Genomic DNA, 24661 nt, shown 5'->3' on the forward strand with positions numbered 1-24661 from the left:
CAACTTGATTATTATATTAATTAATCTAGGACTTATCCCAAAAACCCTAGCTTTGTCCCCAAGTTTCCTTCAGCTATATAAATGGTCCTATAGCTTTAGATCCCGGTGACTCATTCTTCTATAGAGATAGCCGAAATTTTCCTCACCCCTCTCCTCTCTCTTCAAGTCTCCTAGTTACTAGGGTTGGGTGTGAACCATCAGAGGCACGAAACTTGTGGTACTCACTTTCAAAAGCTTTGAAGAAGGTTTTAGATTTGTTTGCAACAACAAATCAAGAGGTATGTAAACAGCTTCCTTTTAAATTCTTATTTCATTAGGGTTTTCTAGTTTGATAGTTCATAATATGTTGTCTCTATGTGAAAGACATAGATCCTTTGGGTTGCATGTGTCGTAATATGATTAATTGTTAATTTTTTTTCCACTTAGAGCATTGTGTTGTAACCTACATTTTCCATCAATAACGAATTGTTTGTGTGAGGAAATTCAGTTAAAATAAGTTGTTTATTTATAGTAAAATTTTGAACAATACAGTTGATGTTTCGATGATGAAACTAGGTCGACGGGCTGATACGTTGTCATAAAGGAACCTAGAATATTATGATGAGTATTATAAAAAAGATGAGATGATTTAGTACTGTGGGTGCACGGTATATAAACAATCCTTACTTGGGGATCAGAAGGAGATTTAAGGGATCTTTATCCAGACCTGTTTTGTTGTTGTATGATTCCAGGACGTAATCATTCTAAGTGGGAGAGAATTGTAACACTCATAAGTTAGGGCTAGACAATTTAATTGGTGTTTATATTGCGTACATGTTTTATGGGCAAATATTATGGGCTTATAATATTTGTATAAAATTGTTTCGTAAATTTAATGAATTATGATAAATAAACGCTTAAAAATTAAAGATTATTAAGGATAAATAATCTTGATAAAAGTTGTAGTAGTCGTAATAATGATCCTATGGGTATAAAGAATGCCTAAATCTAACTTCGTATGAGCAAGTTAAGATTTTTCAAAGTTTCGATGTGACATAGTACAATAATGTGCAACACAGAAATTGAGTTAAAACCGGTTGATTGTTAGCCAAAACAGTGTAAACGAGAGTTGAAGATCTCGTAAATATGAATTCGTTAAAGACAGTCAAGAACAAAGTTCATATGAAGGAGTTATAATTTCTACATGGATTTTAACAGTGTAATCTTTACAAAAATATGAATTTAAAATAGAGTGAGAATTAGGTGTTGAGATCTAAAGGAAAGTTGTAGTATTCAGAAATACCTACATATGGAAATAAAGAACGTGGAAAATGGAGCTCGTATGCGAAAGTTATTAAACACATACACACACACACACACACACACACATATATATATATATATATATATATATATATATTACATGATAAGGCTAAAAGGAGTGGGGGTCGCCACAGGACTCGCCAGCCTCGTTAACAATGTTGAAATACCGCCCCTATCAACTCGTTAGAAAGACTTGCTAATTATAGTCGTCAACCTCTTGGCTAACGGAGAGAGAAAGAAAAGGTTGCAGCTCATTGATTTTCAATTGTTTTTTGCACATGTGTATGCAGCTCATTGGTTCTCAATTGTTTTCTCCACATGTGTATGCTTTTTTAATCAGCAAACCATTTCCCATTCCAAAACTTCATTTCCAAATAAATGATTCTTACCCTCACTAGAAATTTGTTTACAAATATAGTCCAATACTCAAAACTTTGATTTCAATTAAATTGTTTTAACCTCATTTCATAATTCTCTACAAATGTTGTCCTAAGCATCGAACATTGATTTAAAAGAACCAAAAGGGTCGACACTTAAATATTATACTTATTTTCATGTAATTGATTTATATTATATTAATTGTTGGTGGTTTAAAAAAATAAAATTTGATTAATATTTGTGCATATATGCTTGTGTATTAAAATAAAGTAATTTAATTAAATTAGAAAAAAAAGAGTGTTAGGTGTGTTACCACTCCCTAGCAAATGCTAAGATTAAGTGCTAAATGGAAAAAAAATGAGGTGTCACTCAAAAAGCTGATGTGGCAAGGTGCTAAGAGTGTTACCACTCCCCTTAGCCTAATAATAATAGAATTATTATTACAGAGAATATAAATGTATACCTAATACTCTATGTTAAATATATACATTGAATTAAGATTGAACAAGTTCAGTCCATATGAGTTTGGATTTGTTACATACATTGACTTATGATTATGGTTATGTCAAATTCACATGGATAGGAACACATATACCATAAAATCTAAGTGGTAAGGTTTCTCTCCGCTTCATGAAAATAATTGTGAGGAAACGCTTTCACTAGGAAGATTTTAAGAAAATAGCGATTGTGATAATTGCATTCTCAAATTCGATTATGATTATGACATCCCTCTTCATAGTTCGAATTGTGAGATTTGGCAATTAGTTTGACATTTAAGACTTATTGTTGTAAGTTCTGAAATGTTAGACACACATATGAGCTTTCTAAAAAGTGTATGAGCTTAGATAAAAGCTTATCGAAGCATCACGTATCAGAAATATGAACTTTGGTAAGAAAGTCAATAAGTATTGTTTTCTAGAAGTTCACATGATTTTTGAATATATGTCAAAGCTAGTGGGAGCATAAGTGTTATGCTGATAAGGATATAATCATCATGTTAGTGGGAGCATGATTATTATTTTAAGTGTTGCAAGTTAGCAATATTAATTATAGAAAACAAAAGGTTTCACTTTGCAAAGTTGCAGGGGTTGAAAGGTTGTTTTGCTATAATTAAGGGAGAGAATATTATACTTCATTTCAAGTCTAAAAGCTTAGATTGGAAAATTTTAATCAAATTTAGTCAAAGGAAAAATATGAATGGTATGTTGAAAAGATTCAACATAAGGGAATTCTATATATAGCAATATTATAGCGAGAGGCTGGTAAAGTATTAGGTCTTTATATAAGACATTATGTATCGTATCCCATACGCTTCGAATATAGGATCAATTACATATGTTGTAATATTCAGTCATTCTGTCTTTTCCAAATGCCTAGGGCATTAAGAGAGAAAAAGGACCAGAACCGGATATGACTAAAATAATTAAACAACTGTCAAGGACAATCTAAGGTTCGCCAAGGATTAGTCACTTGTGGGCAGTTGGAAGTATAGTAATGAATGAACCATATTGACATTATTATGAATAAATAGATTCTATTTAGAATATGTTGTCATATAGCAAATATGGAAATGTTTCGATAATGGGAGTTGCATATTAAGGATTTATGTAGATTAAAAACTTTTATGCAAAAAGGATGTTCAAAGGAATATACTTTGAATTTGAGACTTTGTGTCTATGGAGTTGTTTTGTAACAATCTCCAATAGAGCACTTTGTAATATCATTGGCAAAGTCTTGGTGACTTTCGTGCAATGTCATTACAAAAGGATCATTGCATAAAATGTTAGAATCTAACACAAAGCAAGAATTTGGTATTCTTACACTTGTGATAAGGATTGGGAATTATGAAATGAGAATCATTGGAAATGTGTTCAAATTGATCTATTTCACAAAGTAAGGACCATAGGTAAACATAGTGTGCATGCTTAGAGCATGGGATGACTATTGTTTCAATTCAAGTATTAAGTTGATTATTTGAAACATTATACAATGAATAATGTGTAATCGATATGGTGATTAAATAAAAGGTCTTTTATTTATACTCAAAAGTTTGAGACCATATTGGATTCGATTATTTTTGTGTCTCACTTCGCATGTTTTGACTTCCAGAATAACTAGGTTATTCAAACATCCACAATCAATCATACATTGGAAGTAGGTAATGAGGTAAGACTGTCATGAATCCGACTGTAGATTGTCTAAAGCGTTTAAACATAGCAAAAGTCTGTTGCAGTGTTCATAAGTGCACCTAAAATAAGATTTGAGTATTGAATTAAACCCATGCTCACTTGAATCACTTCATGGATTTTATCACGAGTGATTAGTGAGACAATAATATCTTATATTCTTGAAACCGAGACATGTGAGTTGTAATTTACAAGTCGGTTGCATATTGATAATATGTAAATGCACCAGTAACTTGGTGTTATAAAACATAATGTTGTGTGTGATTTGATGAGTAAATAGTACAAGCATATGAGTCGAAGTTTATCCGTTCCTTTTACCCTAAGAGGGATAAAAGCGATATCTGTGGGCCCCTCGATGATTTAGTGATGACACCCTAAGCGCTTGGCCAAGCCTGGACTAAGTTGATATGTTCAATTGTAGTCTATTGTCAGTCATCTTAAATCGGAAATCGGGAAACAACATACAGACTGAGAGAATGATTAGAAGTGAAGCGTCGTCCAAATTTCGAGTCATCACTTTAACAAGTAAGTGCATAGTCCCTTTCATTAACATGATTTTAATACAAGTATTATTAAAAGTATTAAATATATGTTGAAATTTTATATGTGAGTTATATGCTTATTATCTAGAAATATGTGTTATATGTATATTTGATGATATACGCTATGTGAACCAGACATGGTTCTATATGTATTGAGATGTATTTACATGATAACAATAATAGAAGTATTATAAATGAGAACATAAATCTATGTTAATACTTAATACTCTATATAAAATATTACACTAAATTAGGATAGTGTTGCCAAAACAAAGTTAGAATTGAAAGTTGATTATAAGCATTATAGGTTTGCCTAGTGATGAAATAATACTTAAAAGAGATGCTTAGTTCAATTAAGTTTGGATATTGGGTAGCATCTTATTAAGGGTATGTGTGTGATCGGAATAGAGAGAGTAGAAACTCTGTTCGAGGAGATTGATGATAGATGGAGTATGTCCTATGTACAAAAGTATGTTCTATGTACCAAGTCTGTTTCAAAGCTCTATATCGTAAGTGTTGCTTGTGCCAGGGTATTATTATACTCTAGGGTACGATTCCTACTCATACCAGGGTACTATAATATGTCAGAACTACTATCATGTACAAAGTCCTTTTTTTACACTATTGCATGTCAGGGTACGGGAGTGTATGGAAGTACTTTATTAGTATTTCTCCTTACTTTTTATTTTGAAGAGCTTTGGAGTCATCATTTCTTTTATGAAGTGATCGGATGAGCTTCATGGGTCAGCATTTCTTTTCACGAAGTAATTGAGGGAACTTCAGAGACTGCCTAATAGAGTGTGTCAGTAATAGACCACTACCAAGTATGTCTGATATTGTATTGTCGGATAGGGTGAGTCTGGGGGTAAAATACCTCACGGTGTCAGACCACTGCTAGGCACAGTTATCTAGATAACCATCCCTAACTTAATTGTCATGTTATTTTTAGGAACGGAGGTTTGTGGTGAAAACTTATTCCATTCCCCTCATTTAATGAATTTATTGATCCTCATTTGCTGCCATGGAATTTTCGAAGCAGCATCGTCAGTTTGTTGTCATATTGATCCTTTAGGTTAGATCTTGTAAGATCGTTGTATAGGATCTATATGTGGTAATCGACGGGATGGGATAAATTGTTTTAGAGATATGATATATTTTTGTTAATAATAATAGTTGGATTTACAGGTTTGAGATATACATTATTATCACATTGTAGGGTTCAAATCCTTATGTACTCACCTGGTTTCTTAACCTGACCTGCTCAGTTTAACGTATCACAGATAGCTATACGAAAGATACATTCTCCTGAGAGATTCAAGGAGTATTAAGCCACTAGTTTAATTACTGTAAGGCTTGTAATATTTCATTATGCTTACGTTTCTGTATTAACGATCACATCCTAATGTTTAAATATAAAAAAATATATTGAGTAAATTACATGAATGGTCCGTATGGTTTAGGGTAATTTGCACGTTTGGTCCCTAACTTATTTTTTAACTCGGAAGGTCCCTACTATTTGTTTTTGTTACACGCTTGATCCCTATTTTACCTAAAAAAGCTATTTTGCCCTTGATTTTTTAAAATATAAAAATAAACACATCCCAACCCTACCCCCTCACCTTACTTTACAAATCTCACCATTTTTTCCTATTTAAATAATAGTCTTTTTAGGTAAGTTAGGGAACAATCGCGTAACAAAAACAAACAGTAGGGACCAAGCACGTAACAAAAACAAACAGTAGGTACTTTCCGAGTTAAAAAAATAAGTTACGGATCAAACGCACAAATTACCCCAAACCATAGGGACCATTCGTGTAATTTACTCAAATATATTTCTTCGGAAATGCTTTGATAATATCATTATCTTTTTTCTGGGAACAAATTCCGCAATACTACTTTTCAAAAAGGATACTTTGATTTTTTAAATAACCATAAACGAATTGGTCCTTTCTGGCCATGAAAAATGGGGATGTTATAGTTGGTATCGTAGCATTAGTTTAAGTGAACTAGGAATATTTGAGGATTTCTAGACTTAAACTTAGAATGCTAAGCGATTGTGAGATGGGTGTCTGTTATATTTAGGATATATGCCTGAATAGACACCAACACTAGCTTATTTAGGGGAGATGCCTAAATTGCTTTTATGTGCTAAATGATTTATGATATAAGATTCCTTATATGCTTTATGATGCTAGCAGATCTATGGTCTATTCCCAAGCGGATCTGTAAATTTTATGTGCTCGGGTTTCTAAACGTTTAATTATGATATTAGAACTGGCATGTAACTTTTCGAAGTAATAAGGAGATTTATACGTCCGTCGTAAATAAAGCTTTCAATATCTTAATTATTGTCATTGTACACTGAACATCTGCTAGAGTGTATAGATCGAAATGGTGACAACTCACAGTGGATTAGGAAATGTTAACGGAAACCAACAACCTGAACCACGAGTGATTGAGCGTGCACCAGAGGTAGCAGCTGCACCCGAGCCAATCACGACGGAAGGAGTCCAAGTAATGATTCGGGCTATAATGGCCGAAAAAAGGGAGGAGGTGAGGCAAATGTTGCTTAATAATAAGGATGAACATATTGTACTCATTGTACAACCTGAACTGAACATTAAACAGTCAGATGAAGGAAACTTTAGTCAGTCTGTCAGTCAAGCTGAGCTATATGGTTAGAAGAAACCAACCCAATGGAGGAAATGAAAGACGTGGATCTAAGTACAAGGATTTCATGACATCCAAACCACCAAGTCTTTCTGGAAGTCATGGATTAGATCTCTGAGGTGGAGATGATGTTTGAAAGTTGCAAGTGCAACAACAAACAAAAGACCGCTCTCGTTGTTACACTGTTGATGGGACATCCCCAATTTCACGGCCAGAAAAGACCGATTTGTTTATGCTTTGTTTTTAAAATCAGAGTAATATTTTAAAGAAAACAGTTGCGGAATTTGTTCCCAAAAAAAATATGATAAGAATTTAAAAAAGCATTTCTTTAAAGAAATGTATTTTCATTATATAACAAAATCTCGGGATGTCATGTTCAATACAAACCAAAAGCATAAACACAACAAAATAGACCTTACAACAGTTATTCATAACTACTGGCCTATAATCCAAAATCTCTCATTATGTCAGCCAACTTATGCTCTCGTGTCGTAACCTGTAATACAAAGAAAATTGGGAGGGTCAGGCTTGGGAGCCTGGTGAGCATATAGGGTTTTCAACCCACAATAATATAATTATTATACTCACTTATCAAAGAATCAATCCAATTACACACCCCCATTATCTTCCTTTATTTCTTAAAGACTTACCATAAGAACCGATTACCCTTCTCCCATTCATTCCTAAGGATTGCCTAAGGAATTGGCACAAAGTTTAGTACTGCCATGGTTCTTAGATTACCTCTGGTGAACACACAGTTCACAATAATTAATGAACACCTAGTTCAAGAACACCTAATGAACACTTAGTTCCAATATTACCCACTGAACACCTAGTTCACAAACACTTAATGAACACTTAGTTCAAATATTCCTGATGAACACCAATGTAAATATCTAATGAACACTTAGTTTGAATATCCTTGGTGAACCTAATCACCTAAGGAACACAGAGTACGAAAGCTCTTAGTTCAAACAATGTGATAATAAAGTATATCTCGATCCTACAAAACCACTAATATTATAAACACATATAAATCATATTTCTAAAAAAATATATTCCATCCCGTCGATCCCCACATACTAACCCTATACAATGATCTTACGAGATCTAGCCTGAGGAATCGATATGAACCACAAACCGACGAAGGTGCTTCAGAAATTCCCTGGCAGCAAACGAGGATCAATAAAGACATCAAATGAGGGGAATGGAATAAGTTTCACCACGAACTTTTGTTCGTAAAAGAAAGAACCACAAGACAATTAAGTCAGGGGTAGTTATCTAGATAAAAATGCCTAGGCGTGGTCTGACTATCATGAGGTATTATACCCCCAGACTCTCCCTATCCAGCATCGAACTTTGCCTAGCAGTGGCCTGAATATCATGAGATATTTCACCCCCAGACGCACCCTATCCAGCAATATAACACCATACATACCTAGCAGTGGTCTATTACCGACACACTTTATTAGGCAGTCTACGAAGTTCCCATACTTACTTCGTGAAAGAAAACGCTGACATATGAAGCTCGGTTGATCACTTCATAAAAGAAACTCTGACCCTAAAGCTCTCTCAAAATAAAAGTATGGGGAAATACTACTAGAGTACTCCCGTACGCTCCCGTAACCGACACACAAAATTGTCAAAAAGACTTTGTACATGATAGTACTTCTGGCACATTATAATCTGGTATGCGAAAGACTCGTACCCGAGAAAATAATAGTACTCTGGCACGAGCAGCACCCAAGACACAAAGCTTTGAAAAGGACTTCGTACATAAAATGTACCTCTGTACGTAGGACGTACTCCACCGATCATCAATCTCACAACACACGTCTCTTATTATGAGGCTACCCAATGTCCAAACTTAATGGAACTAAACATCCCTATTTAAGTCTTAACCCATCACTAAGTAAGCCTACAATGCCTATAATCAATTTTCGATACTATCTCCGTTTAGAAACGCTAACTATGAGTATACTTAACATAAAGTTTGTAAGTAATAATCTCATATATACACATCTTAACACATATTGGACCATAACTGGGTTGTGCGTTCTATATCATCAATTATATATATATAACATACGTTTTGAGCAAATAGCAAATAATTCACACACACACACACACACACACACACATATATATATATATATATATATATATATATAGCTAGGTTCAAATGTTTTTAGCAAGTATTGTGTGCCTAAATGCACCAATGAGAATTCAAGAAATAATAAACAATTAAATAAATCATTTAAGGGTATTTTGGACCTTTTATACTTTTAATTAAGGAAATTATTTAATTGAATCTTGCAATTAAGGAAATAGAATAAGTATATTTGACCTAGCCTCTCTCTTAAATCCTATCTAATAAAACCTCTAGAATCCTCAAACCCTTTTCACCAATCGGAAGATGCGATTGAAAAATTCTTCAATGGCGGAAGATGCGAAGGAAGGCAGTCAATGGTTCTTCGTTCCTCTCCCGTCGTCGGCAGTAAAGAAGATCAATGGGAAGACCCCCCCCCCCCTGTGCTCATCTTCGTCGGATTAAGGAGGAAAAGCACGATTGGAATCATAAATCGGGAAGCACCTCCAGTGATTCACCGATTCTAAGGAGGAGGAGGGGGAAAATATCGATTCCATGAAATCGTTTATCGCTAATCGAGTCATCTATCATCAAAATTGATTCTAATCTTATTAATTGATTTTGTGTTTGAACTAACTCAATCTGTTGAACAGAAATCGGGGAAAAGCAACATCAGCAGATGGCGGTGAAGAGGTGCTCGGTGCCTGTTGTGGAGTCTGCAAAAGGAGGTGAAAACAAAGGCAACAGGGGATTTTAGGTCGTCAACGACACCACCAAGAAACTGAATTGGTATGCTCTTGTACTAATCATAACATGTTTTTTTAGTTGTATCTCCAGTTCTTGACCACCAAGAAACTGAATTGATAAGACTCTCACTAATTTTTTTTGAAGAAATTGAAGAAGCACACCAAGTGTTCGATAAAATGCATAGTTGAAATCTAGGTTTTTTTTACTGGTTCTGGTCATGTTATTTGGTGTAAAAATAAACCATTTGTTAATTGTTACTAAGAATTTCAATTGGAATTCAGATACCTTTGTAAATGAATTTCAATGTCTGCCACATTCTATTAGAATGGTTAATTGTTTATATGCATTATGATAGAATTTTGGTTAATTTTTTATATGTATTTTGATAGAATTTCAATGCCTGCGACATTCTATTAGAATGGTTGTATTGTGTACTTCAGAATTTATAGTATGTTTTTTTTAGTTACAGCTTAAATGAATCATTCTTGCAGAATTTCTTTTAGAATGATGTTAGTAACAATCATCAATTTGATGTCTATTATTCGCAAAATATTTTTAAAAGAATGTTATTTAAGTGCATTTTGTAATGTTTTTTGTCAGAATTTATTTATATAAATGTATTCTGTTAGAATGTCTTTACGAATGTTTGTTAACTAGTATATTTGTTTAACGGGTAATACTAACGAGTAATGTATCTTATTCTTTCAGAATTGCATAGAGAAGGAATTCAATATTGATTATACAAGAAAAATATTTGGAATCGAGTTCAACAACAAGTATATATGCGAAGATCAAGTGGATTATATGGATCACTGAAGAAGATCAAGTGTATTTGTTCAATAATTGTATATTCAAGAATGCTATTTTTTAAGAATTTTATTCATCTTTGATGATATTCTTTTAGAATATGTATAACTATTTTAAATGTATAAGGATATTAGTCTGTAAGAATATGAATGAATTTGTTTTTTATTTCTCAAATCAAATATCTGCATTGGAAATATATTCTGCAAGAATAAAATCGAAAATATATTTACTAGTTTATGGTTGGCATTCTGTCATTCTAACAAAATAATATTCTATTAGAATAAAATTCTGACAGAATAAAATTGGTAAAAAATTGAAATTGAATTAATTAAAAAATTCAGATTTTTTTTAAATTAGGATAATTAATCATCCCTAAAAATCCGAAAATTTCCTTTTATAAATGTAGTTAATTGTCCAAAATACCCTTTTGCTTAAAATTGTGTGATTATATGCTACATGTTACCCCATTGTAATATCATACACTCTCAAATCATGTCCATTGATTAATTCCATCCATTGGTCCAGATCTGTGCATTCTGGCACATAATACTTAGTAAAAACAAAATAACCTAACCCTATATATATATATATATATATATATATATATATATATATATATATAGAGAGAGAGAGAGAGAGAGAGAGAGAGCGAGAGAGAGAGAGAGGGAGAGATAAATATATGTATATATTTCGTACTTTAATCAATACTCGTATTAAAATCACGTTCCTAAAAGGGACTATACACATCATACCTTATCGAATGAACACATAGTTCAAAAATACATAATTCGTACTCTCGGATCTAAAATTTGTCTCATTACCTAATCCATAATCTCGAATCTAAAACTAGCCTCTCGATCTGACCCGTACTCCCGTATCTATAACAAGTTTATCTCTTTACCCTTTTATCTCATACCAACAATCTCATCCACCCATGTTCTACCCAACATATTTGTAGATACAAAATACATATACAATTTAACTCATTAAAACCTATATAATTAATCCATTCCACAATCATCTTAAATAAACAACAATATATACATATATAACACGTATTTCATAGCAAATACTTAATATTTATGTGTAAGAAGAAAGTAACTACACACTCACACAAAACATATACTTAATACATTCAAACAATACTTGTATTAAAATCGTGTTGTGAATGGGACTATACACTCACTTGATCAGAAGATCACCGGGTAGCACTACGGCTTGTAGAAGTAGTATTTTTCGGTGAAACTGTGAACTCTTCACACACAGGGCTTCTCGCGGGCAGAGCTTCGGCTCGAAAACTCTTTTCTTCTCGAGATCTTCAGGCTTCGAGACTTGCTTCGTGTCTCAGGATGATACCGGGGTTTCGAGGGGTTAAAATAGGGCTTAGAGAGGGTATCGGGAGTGGGAGAGAAGAGATTGAGCAACCAAACTCGGCTGCCCCTTGAATTCTATTTATAGGGCTGATTTTATGGATTCACGTCGTGAATCTCAAATATTCACGTCGTGAGTTCAGTCATCACTGCATGCATCATCGCAAGTTGTGTCTGTCAGGGTCCAGAAGTCATAAATACTGAGTTCACGTCGTGAACACTGTATTCACGTCGTAAACTCTAACAGTTTTGGGGTTTCGCGCCCCGAACTTCAGAAATACATAACGTTTGCATACGAACTCCGTTTTCGACGTTCTTTATGTCCTCGCATAGGTAAAAACAAGATCTACAATTTTCATTTAGACTTCGTCGGCTAAATTTGACTTTATTTTTAATATATTAATAATATATTATTTTTAGTAGGTCGGGGCAGGAAAACTCCGTTAGAAATTCATAACTCCTTCATCTGACGTCTGTTTATGACTGTATTTTCACCGTTGGGCTACTATCAACGAGATCTTCAATTCTTGTTTAGATTGTTTCGGCTAAATATCGCTCAATCTCATATTCTAACTTCAGGCTATACACTGCTAAGCCGAAATTTCGAAAAATCATAACTACCTCATACAAAGTCAGATTTGGGCGTTCTTTTCATGCACGGTCTTGGTTTAATGTATTCTACGACTTTCATTTAGATTCCTAAGGCCAAATATCGCTCTAACGTAAATTCACTATTTACGTCGCGCTGTGTCGTGTCGGTTCCGTCGCGAAACTTCGACAGGTCATAACTTCTTCTTTATAACTCGGATTTTGGCGTTCTTTATATGCACGGAAACCTTGTGACATATACTTCAACTTGGTTATGATTATTCATTCTAAACACTCTCCTATCAAAAAGTCATCTTTTGACGCTTATCGTCTCTAAATTGACTAGCCCTAATCTACGGGCGTTACAATTATCTCCCCCTTAGGATGATTACGTCCCAGAATCATCAACGAAACAGGGCTTGAATAATGATTCCATATGTTAACTTTCAATCCTAATTAATAACCGTGATGCTTAATCTTACATTTACTCTTCATATTATGTTGGACTTTCAATCGTAACCTTCAAGTTACAAAATAAATCCTTATTGTTGACTCCTTATTCTTCTTAGGATAAATACTTTCATTTATCTATTGCAACGGAACAATGGTTCGTGCTCTATTGACCTCTCATCGCATGATATGACGCTTAGACTCGGTCATTTAGAGTTAAATTCCAAAATGGAATATGCCTTCCTTCATATTATAATGTGATATAATCACATTTCAGCATGTAGCACTTCTACCTGCAAACTTCTTTTAACAACGAGCTCGATACTATCGATCGCATTAATTTCAACCTTCTGAATTAAGTCGGATGTTACATCTAACTTGGCCCTCTAGACCACGTAACATTGTTGGTGCATGTAAATGCTCCACAAAAAATGAGTGATTATTAGGTTGTATTTTCCCTTTATTTTGTATTGTTGGTATAAATATTCTCCCTCCTATATAAAGGGAGAGTTGGTCATTTATTTTTTTAGCTAGCTTATCCTTTTCTTAGAAGAGTTACACTTTTCTTAGAATGTAATTCTAGAGAGAGAAAGTTCGTGGGTTCTCCCACCCAGGGAGAGTTTCTCTCCCACCATGTTCTTCATACTTCATGCAATATATTTTATCTCTCTTGTTCTTATTCTTTTTCTTATGAACTCATATTATGTTCTTCGTGTTCATACTTCCAAAAACACGATTAATCTCGAGATATCTTTCTTCCACATTCACCGTTCGTTAGAAAAATGGGTTCCTACAATTGGTATCAGAGCCGTACCTTAAAGATCTCACGATTAGTTCAAGGGAACGACTCCCGTTCGGTGATGATCTTGTGATTTTTCCGTGTTTCTGCAAGAAGAAAATTTCGGTTTTCTTACCGGAATTTTTTTTATGAGTTCGTTCTTAATTTCATCTTCCGAGTTGACTCAAATCTTACTCTTAAATAAATGTTGTTGCTGCTGCTCGTTCTATTTGATGCTGGAAGAAGATGTTCTTAAAAGTTATTATTATTTTGCTGTTGAAGAAATGAAGAAAAATGGGAAGATAAATTAATTTTGTGGTCTCTTAAAATGTTGAAGATATTCTCCAGGAAGTTCTTTTATTCTTGGATGAGAAGACACAATTAATGGACTTATTTTCTTTGAAGTGGTGCTCTTTTTTTTACCCAGCAGCATGGAAATCTCCTTGAGGTATGAAGTTCTTTATTCCTCATTTTCTTGTTGTGAATCTTTAATGTGAAGAAATTTGGACGTAAATTGTGTTTGTGAAAAGCACTTGGTCCTTTTTGCTCTTTTGGGTAAAGAGTAATTCACTCATATTTGTCTTCCCAAGCAAAAACCATGTGGCTATGACAAATCCCGTCACCTTTTGTCCCCTAAAAACCTCCTGTATACTCCTCTTTTTACCTTCCCAAGACCCACTTGTTGACTTAAACGCTTTATAAAAAGATTCTCTTATTAAAATATGAATAAATGGCCTTTGCGGTACCATTTTTCATGAAAAGATAGCATTTTTCGTCACCTGTTCAGCCCTTTCCGGACCCCCGAACCGCAGCCAAAAACTGCCTACCGAAGTCCCCTGAGAAGCCTCTCAGCAGCCCTTCTTGCCTTTGATCCGAGGTCATCAATGTCCCATCCGCAGCCGAGGTCAGCAGCCAAGAGACCGCAACCCACTCTTACCTTATCCTGCTGACCGAAGTCACTCTAGACCGCAGCTTCGGACCGCAGGCATCTTACTCCATCTCGGACCGCAGCTCACATCTGAAGTCCTTGCATCGCATCCCCTATCGCACCCAACTACTTCATCCGCACCCGCCATCCATCCGAACCCATTCCCCTGACACGCTACCCTATCTGACCCGCAACCAACCATGACCTGCAGCTACTCACCTCGCCTTCCCCCCTTCATCCGCAATCACCTCATCAGCAACCACCCTCCTTAGATTTTGGATTTCCCTTTCTTCAGCCCCCTCCCTTCAGCCCTTCCTCCTCCTCCCCCCTTCCTTCTTCATTCTCCTTCCTTCTTCCTCCTCCCCCATTTTTTTCCTCCCCTTTTTTTTAACCCCTCTTTTTTAGACTTTATTTTTTTTAATTCAGATTTTTTTTGTTTCATTATTTTTTTTAATTTATTTATTTTTTTTCAGCCAATTTTTTTATTTAGCCAATTATTTTTTTAACACCAATTTTTTTTATTTAGCCATTTTTTTTTATTATAACCAATTTTTTTTATTAAAACCAATTATTTTATTTAACACTAATTTTTGCCACCACCTACCCATGGATTGTCACATTGGTTATTCATTTCATGCCAGTTATTATTATTGGAAGAATACTCCTACCACAGTCGGACTTCATATTATCTTTTTGTGATGCTTGCACCGTAACGGCGATTGATCAACAAAGTTGTTTCGCATTCTTCACTTTATGGGATATTATGACTTGGCGCTCTTGATTTTTGGTTGACGAATCATGTATCTTGAGCATGTGGACTTTATTCTCTATTGAAGACCACTTCAAGTGTTCCAGCACCGCAGTTTGGATATTTGGATATTATTTTTGGCACAACAGATTTTCTCAGCACAACTTCAGCAACTATGTCACCCGCCTCCTCATGACCGCAAGAGTATTTATTTTACTCTTTCTCGTTTCTTATCGAGACCCTTCATACATCTAGGGAGAGCTTATCTTAGCTCTTTGTATCCGACACTCTCCATCCGATGATTTGTTGATTTTTAATATCGGGTCATTGATTATCAAAAATAGGCAGAGAATATCATCCGGATTTGGATATTATGATTGTTTGAGTTTGGATTTTGAAGACTTCTGAAGACGATTATTTATTTAGTGATGCGACGTGGCACTTATTTTTGGTCTTCAAGGATCAAATTTTTGGCATTACTCGATGTTTTCCGATTCAGATTATTTATTATTCGGGCTCTACCACAGGATGATTTTGTGTTCGCATCTAGTTCAGATCTTATGGTTTCACAAGTTTGGATTTGTGATATGTTGAAGACGAAGATTATTTTAGCGATGTGACGTGGCACTTATTTTTGATCATTGGATCAAATTTTTGTCATCGCTGGACCATGTTTTTGGACTCACATTATTTTTATTCGGACTTCATTTTATGGATGCTTCACATTTTTATCAGGTTATTCTTTGAAGAATTTCGATGTATTATGATTCGAGAACTTGAGATGTTTTTCAGACTTTTGAAGCCGAAGTGTTTCTTTTATTGGATCTTCTACTTGCTCATGGTGACCTCCTTCTTTGGGTGATTATGACTAGTTTGAAGATTTGGATCTTATCTTTTCTGCTTTATTGGTTGTGCTTTGAAGCCGAAGACCTTCATTTCAGAGATTCATGGCCAATTTCAGACTTCACAGACACTTCAGAGTTTCAGAGACATTTCAGCACTTGATTTCATTTTATTACCACACTTGCTAGTCGGATTACTGTATTATAGCCTTGTATCACTTATTGTATCTCTCATCATTTGTAAGCATTTAGGGAGAGAATGTTGGTGCATGTAAATTCTCCACAAATAATGAGTGATTATTATGTTGTATTTTCCCTTTATTTTGTATTGTTGGTGTAAATACTCTCCCTCCTATATAAAGGGAGAGTTGGTCATTTATTTTTTTAGCTAGTTTATCCTTTTCTTAGAAGAGTTACACTTTTCTTAAAATGTAATTCTAGAGAGAGAAAGTTGGTGGGTTCTCCCACCCATGGAGAGTTTCACTCCCACCATGTTCTTCATGCTTCATGCAATATATTTTATCTCTCTTGTTCTTAGTTTTTTCGTATGAACTCATATTATGTTCTTCGTGTTCATACTTCCAAAAACACAATAAATCTCGAGATATCTTTCTTCTACATTCACCGTTCGTTAGAAAAATGGGTTCCTACAAACATACTCATCGCAATCGAACTCAAATTTATATGACCACTAGGGTCGGAACAACAACCATCTCACTAGTCATTACCGAAACAAGGGTAATGACATACTCGAATAAAATGGAATCAATCACTAGCTTCTTGGTAACCTTGTGACTTCCCCTGATCCAAGTGCGAGTCATGTGCTTCCGGTAGTATATGCATCTACTGTTGGGTTTTGAGCATTCTAACACTCCTAAGTGTACATGCAACCCTAAATACCTTGGATCTATGTTTTCTCTATTATACATGAAAATATGAACATCCAAGGTATTATACTAATCTAGCATACAAAACAATGAATATAACAAGATAGAATACATACCTCTTTGATGTAGAATGTTCTCAAGAAGCTTGAGTGCCTAGTGCCCCAAGTGTGACACCTCAAATGGTTCACACAACATCATATGCACTTAAAAGACTTAGAGAGAAAACACCACACTTCATGAAAATCGGCTAGCCCTTTCTTTTCCTTACTTAGTGGCCGAATTTTCCAAGAGTATGATCTTTATATAGTGTTACAATTAGTGTAAACCCTAATTGTCATGACTTTCCATTTTCCTTGGATCCATGGGTTCAAATACACCATGGAGCATCTTATGGGTTTTAGCCTAACTTGACAATCCATGGAGCATTAGCCCACTATACAAGTATGGATGATTTACACAATCAACCCATATATTTAATTAGTCTTCTTTTGATCACTTAATTAATTCTAGATTAATTCTTGATCAATACTAATTAGATAATCTTATTAATATATTAGAACTTATAATATATTAACAAACCTTAAGTGTTATTTCTCTCATTATAGTCTATCCAAATGCATGATGCCATGCAACCCAAATGGACCATGTCGGGTCGGGTCAAGTCTTAACAATTATAGTTATGGACTTACACATTAATCCAACAGTCTCCCACTTGGATAAGTCTAACACTATTATTTTGTACGACTTCAAGAACCAACTGGCAATCGTAGCTCTCAAAAGCTTCCGTCGAACTCTGACCTCGCCGATGATCTCTGACCTTTGTCAATGACTTGTCCATTAGATAAGGGATCATATATTCCTCCATTCTAGATATCATATGGACTGATACATGGATTGTAAATCATTCTCTCTGTCTGTTTGTTGTTTCTCGATTTCCAATTTATGACGACTGACTGATTGAACAAATCAAATCAGTCCTGGCTTGGCCAAGCACTCACATGTGTTATCGCTAAATCATCGAGGGGCCCACAGATATCGCTTTTATCCCGAAGGTAAAAGGAATGGATAAATTTCGACTCATATGGCTTGTTCTGCTACTTGTTGAATCATACACAAAGACACGTTTTATAACATCGAGTTACCAATGCGGTTTTGCGCAATCAATGTACAACCAACTCATAGTAACAACTCATATCTCTAGGTTTGAAGAATATAAAATATTATCGTCTCATGATCACTCGTGATAAAATCCATGAAGTGATTCAAATGAGCGCGGGTTGAATCCAATACTCAGAACTTATGAGCACTCATGAGTGTTGTAGCACAACTTTGTCCACCAACTTGGACCTCTACAAGCCAACCCATGACAGTCTTGATTCATATCTACTTCCAACATATGACCGACTGTGGATGGTTTAAAGAACTTAGTTATTCCGGAAGAATAACCTAGTTATTATGGAAGTCAAAATATGCAAAGTGAAACACAAGAATAAATGAATCAAATATGGTATCAAACCCTATGAACATAAATAGACCACTTCTATTTATCACCATACTGATTACTCATTATTCATTGTTTCGGTTTTATCAACTTTATACTTGAATTAAAAAACACTAGTTGTCCCATGCTCCAAGCATGTACACTATGTTTTTCTAAACAATAGCTTTGCCCTACACCAAGTATGCACTCTATGTTTATCTATGATCCTTACTTTGTGAAATAAACCAATTAACCAAACTTTCAATGATTCTAATTTCACACTCCTAAATTGAAATTTTGTTAGGCTTTAAACTTAAATGCACTACCCTCTTACAATGAATGTGTACAAAGTCACAAAGACTTGTCAACAACCATTACAGGGTATTCCAATGAAGACCTACTCCATGGACACAAAGCCTTATGTTCAAAGTATGCATTGCTTTGAACATGCTTCTTGCACTAAGTTCTTTCTAATCTTACACAGATTTATTCCATCTATAGAGACAACTCTATTTCCCATTTTGACTACTACTTTTGAACAAAATTTGCCTCTTTTCAGACTATGTCAATACAGCCCTTCCATAATTCACACTATACTTCCAAATGTCCTTAAGCAACCAATCTTTGGTAAACCTTAGATTGTCCTCTACAATTGCTTAATCACTTTAGTCATATCCAATTCTAGACTTTTTCCTCCTTAATGCCCCAAGGCATTTGGAAAATTCAGAAAGAATAATTATTATAGCACAAGTAATCGCTCTTGTACCCAAAGTAAATGGGACACGATTCATGATGTTTCACATAAAGACATGGTTCTAGACCATTCTTTTGCCATAATAATTTTTGTTTGCCATATTCTCAAAATTTTACTATGAAAAGGGATGTCGTAATCATAATCGAATTTTGAGAACGCAATATATAGAATTTTCTTAAGTTGAGCCAATCCAACATGAAATTCATATATATATATATATATATATATATATATATATATATATATATATATATATATATATTCTTGACTAAAGGTGATTAAAATCTCAATATAAGCTCTTTAGAATGATAATAAACTCAATCTAAGCTTTTCATAATTGAAATGAAGTATAATTTCCTCTCCCTTCATTATAGCAAAACAACTTTTTCAACCCCTGCAACCTCACGAATTGAAACTTTTGTTTTCTACAATTAACATTGCTAACTTGCAATACTTATCATAATTATCACGCTTCCACCAACATGATGATTATTAGCATAATACTTATGCTCCCACTAGCTTTGACATGTACTCAGAAATCAGCTATTGACTATTTTTTACCAAAGTTCAGATTTCTGATACAAGATTGCTTTGATAAGACTTTATCAAAATCATACACCTTATCTTAGATAGCTCACAGGTGTGTCTAAACAATTTCAGAACTATGAAAATCGATTCCGTAATCATAGTCTTAATTGTTTAGACCTTTGCTATTTCTCATAAGTCCATGTTAGTGTGCCTACTAACAACTTTGAGAATGCAAAAATTACTATCTACTTACAAATCTACTTAGTTAAAGTGTTTCCTCAACATCATTTTCATGAATCGTAGAGAAACATTATGACACTTAGATTTTTATGGTGTATGAGTTCCTACCCATATGAATTTGTCAAAACCTTAGTCACAAGATACGGATAATGACAAATCCAAACACATATGGACTGAACTTATGCAATTTTAACTTCCTGCCACCTGGCAGTACAGGGCCTGCAATCGCTTCCAAGTTGTTATGCAACCAATTGAGAACTCTAAGAACTCATATGCAAAGCCAACTTTAACTAGATTGGGCACAAAATATGTCAACACGATAGGTTATAAACCTCAAGTCGTGTGCTAGTGAAGAACCTCAGGTTTTATTCTTGATTAGTTCTTGACACTTTCAAGACCTTTAAGACTCCTACTATCCTCTTGACATATAAGACTCTCTTGTCAAATATTCAAGGGCTAGTGCAGATTCTTTATCAAGACAAACACTTCACACAATTGGTCTAAGTTGGTCTTGTTTTATCCAAAACATCACAACTTACCAATTTCAAATGTACAAGAGTAGATAACATGTTACTCTTACATTTTACTAGTGTTAATAAACCTTATTTAAGATATGTCACTCAAGTTACAATCTTGGAGTATGACTCTAAGAATTGTTTTGGAACGAAGTATGACTCATCTTCTTGATTTAACCACTTCAACAATTCATAACTCCTCTTCTTAGCTATCAGAATGCACTTAGAGGATGAATTGTGATAAGGTCTCTTAATCATTAAGATGATTATATATCATAAAGTACTCTCCCATCTTTTCAGATTTGAGAAACTTTTATCGTTCTGCCTAATTTGATTCTTCTCATTCGTTCTGCCATACATCGAGACTTTTCCAATGCTTCAGAATTATACTTAGACTTATAAGTATAACCATATTTACTAAACTTTAGTAAATCATGATGAATAGTCTTATCGATTATTTGTGGTGGGCTTGATCAGTGCACATGACTGTGTACTCGATCCCTTAGCCCTTCACTTGACCCACACATCCATGTGAACAAGTAATTAGTCTTAATTTTCCAATGCTTGAAAGTTCTCATTCATCATAGTATACAACTTGCATGATTCCAAGTTCCGGTCCAATTGAAACTTGGGTGATGAGAATCTTTCCTTATTTGGTAGATTTAGACATTACCACAAATGAAAGAATCAATTTCATATTTCCAGTCTTGCTATTAATGGAATCTTATAAGCAACAAAAATTTTCACAGATGCCATTGTAAGGATCTTTTAAATAAATAAAATCAGAAATTTAATTTTCTTTTATTTTAAAAACTTTGCGGAAGAACTTATCCTTACAATCCATATGAAAAACTTGTTGTTATCTATTCCTAAGCAATATCTCATAACTCCTAAGAAATAGCTCAAGAATCCAATCTTCAACCTATACGATAGAAATCCACCTACGCGATCAGATTCAACATACTCTTTCTTTAAGTTTCTTTACTTTTCTTTGATTCTTAAAACACCAAGATGTGACCCAGTCAAATCATGTAATAAGAATCTCCAAATAGGAACTTAATAGAGTTAGACAATGGACTTTACCTGAAATAAAGTCAAACTCATTGACTTTACCATCCTTAGGTAAGTTTGGCAGCTTCGTAACCAATGCTCATTCCTTTGGCAATCTAACATATGGGCTCTTTGATAATGGTACATGGGACTATCACAGACTTAGCATTTTTCTTTACCATTTGGCCAACCGAGTTGACTACGGCCAATCCCTTTCTATTGGGAAGAGAGAGCTTTACTGGATACTCAATGTCATCATTTTCAATGTCCATAAAGTTTTGGGAAGTTGATCTTCTAATCAAATTTGCTTTACTAGCCTTCCAAATCATTGCTGATTCAGCAGTACCAAGCAAATAGATAAGATCATTAAGCATTGTGACTTCCCCTAATCCAAGTGCGAGTCATGTGCTTCCGGTAGTATATGCATCTACTGTTGGGTTTTGAGCATTCTAACACTCCTAAGTGTACATGCAACCCTAAATACCTTTGACCTATGTTTTCTCTATTATACATGCAAATATGAACATCCAAGGTATTATACTAATCTAGCATTACAAACAATGAATATAACAAGATAGAATACATTCCTCTTTGATGTATAATGTTCTCAAGAAGCTTGAGTGCCTAGTGCCCCAAGTGTGACACCTCAAATGGTTCACACAACATCATATGCACTTGGAAGACTTAGAGAGAAAACTCCACACTTCATGAAAATCAGCTAGCCCTTTCTTTTCCTTACTTAGTGGCCGATTTTTCCAAGAGTATGATCTTTATATAGTGTTAATATTAGTGTAAACCCTAATTGTCATGACTTTCCATTTTCCTTGGATCCATGGGTTCAAATACACCATGGAGCATCTTATGGGTTTTAGCCCAACTTGACAATCCATGGAGCATTAGCCCACTATACAAGTATGGATAATTTACACAGTCAACCCATATATTTAATTAGTCTTCTTTTGATCACTTAATTAATTCTAGATTAATTCTTGATCAATACTAATTAGATAATCTTATTAATATATTAGAACTTATAATATTTTAACAAACCTTAAGTGTTATTTCTCTCATTATAGTCTATCCAAATACATGATGCCATGCAACCCAAATGGACCATGTCGGGTCGGGTCAAGTCTTACCAATTATAATTATGGACTTAGACATTTATCCAACATCTACTACCTTTCACACCTACTCATACTCGACCCAAGTATTGTCCCACAGTCGACCAAATCACCATATAATAAAACCACGAAACAATATAACACATACGAATGTGTCCAAATAATCATAAAAATTTCCCTAGACTCTACTAGGACTTCTTCATTGCACATCTTCAATCATCAATTGTACTTCAACTTGGTTGGTGATGGAAATTTCAGACGATGGGACAACTTCAAGAATTACGCCAATCGTTCCATCATCCTGCCAATCGAAGGTGCACTCCAGAAGTACCGCACTCCCCTAAACGTACTGTTATTTTATCAAACATATTCTAAAGGCTAGATACCAATCTTACGATATCTTCCAATAGGTGTCATTCACTATCATAAGCCTTTTCATCTCCTTCATTTACTCAATTCCCTACGAGTCTTCACCATGACCTCTTGTACATCCAAGCAGACATTCGGTGCAGTGGGCGAGAATTTAAGATATGAAAGCTTCATTTACGATTAACGTATAAATATCCTTATCACTCCGAAACATTTACATGCTAGTTCTAATATCGTAGTCATACACTTAGAATCCTACACACATAAGGTTTCCAGATTCGGTCGGCAACCGACTTTAACATCCCGAGTTCAAGAGTGCAAGTTCAGGGTTCAAAGTGTAAATGTGAAAGGGCAAATCGGCGAGTAGGGTCGCGATTCTGGTCGCGTGTTTAGTGGCTGGACTCGGCGAGTTGGTGCTGAGTGGAGAAAACCCTAATTCGGGGGTTAAGCCCTATATAAAGAACATGATGTCCTCTCCCCCAGCCTCTTTACCTTCCCCTTGAGTTCCAGAAGCCCTAGATTCCTGTGAGCTTTCCTTATGAGAGATTGGAGCCTTTGTGGAGGGAATCTTGGGGAGAAATCGAAGAGCAAGAAGGTTAGAGCAAGGGGCTTTTAAAGAGATTCAGCTTATTCTTCAGTTGGAGCTTTCATTTGAGGTAATAATCTGTTGATTGAGCTTTTGTGCATCTAGATCTATCATTTGTGGGTTTTGGGGCATAAATGAGGTCCATCTCAAGTTTGGTGTAAGATATGAGGTTGCTACCTCAGATCTAGGTTGTTATTAATCCAGAAAGCCATAAAGTCTATGCACAAGAGTTGTGGGTGAAGTCCTTTTGTCCTAAACCCTAGCCCTAGAGTGTAAAATGCTTAGATCTACTTGGATTCATTTAAAGTTTGTCACCTTATGTGATGGATGGGTTGTAGAATGGTAGATCTATGGTTTGGATCATCTGCATGGCCTGGAAAGCTTCTGTATGGATTAAGATCTAGAGGCACTCGGCGAGTCACAAAGGTGTACTCGACGAGTTGCTTGAAGATGGACTGGAACTCGGAGAGTTGGAAGAACAACTCGGCGAGTTGGTTGAAGATAGCCTTGGACTCGGCGAGTCTGTTCTTCGAGTCGGCGAGTCTGGTCGTGAGGTCCTAACTTTCTTCTGGTTGAGCCATGAATCAGTGAGTCAAGGGAGGAATCGGTGAGTTGAGAGCGAGGGGACTCAGAGTTGTGGGACTCGGCGAGTCTCGGGGTGACTCGGCGAGTTGAGTCGCGGATTAGGGAAGCTCTGAGCATG

This window comes from Lactuca serriola, chromosome 5 (genome assembly GCF_051521515.1).
Source record: "Lactuca serriola cultivar US96UC23 chromosome 5, Lser_US96UC23_V15, whole genome shotgun sequence".
NCBI classification, from domain to species: domain Eukaryota; kingdom Viridiplantae; phylum Streptophyta; class Magnoliopsida; order Asterales; family Asteraceae; genus Lactuca; species Lactuca serriola.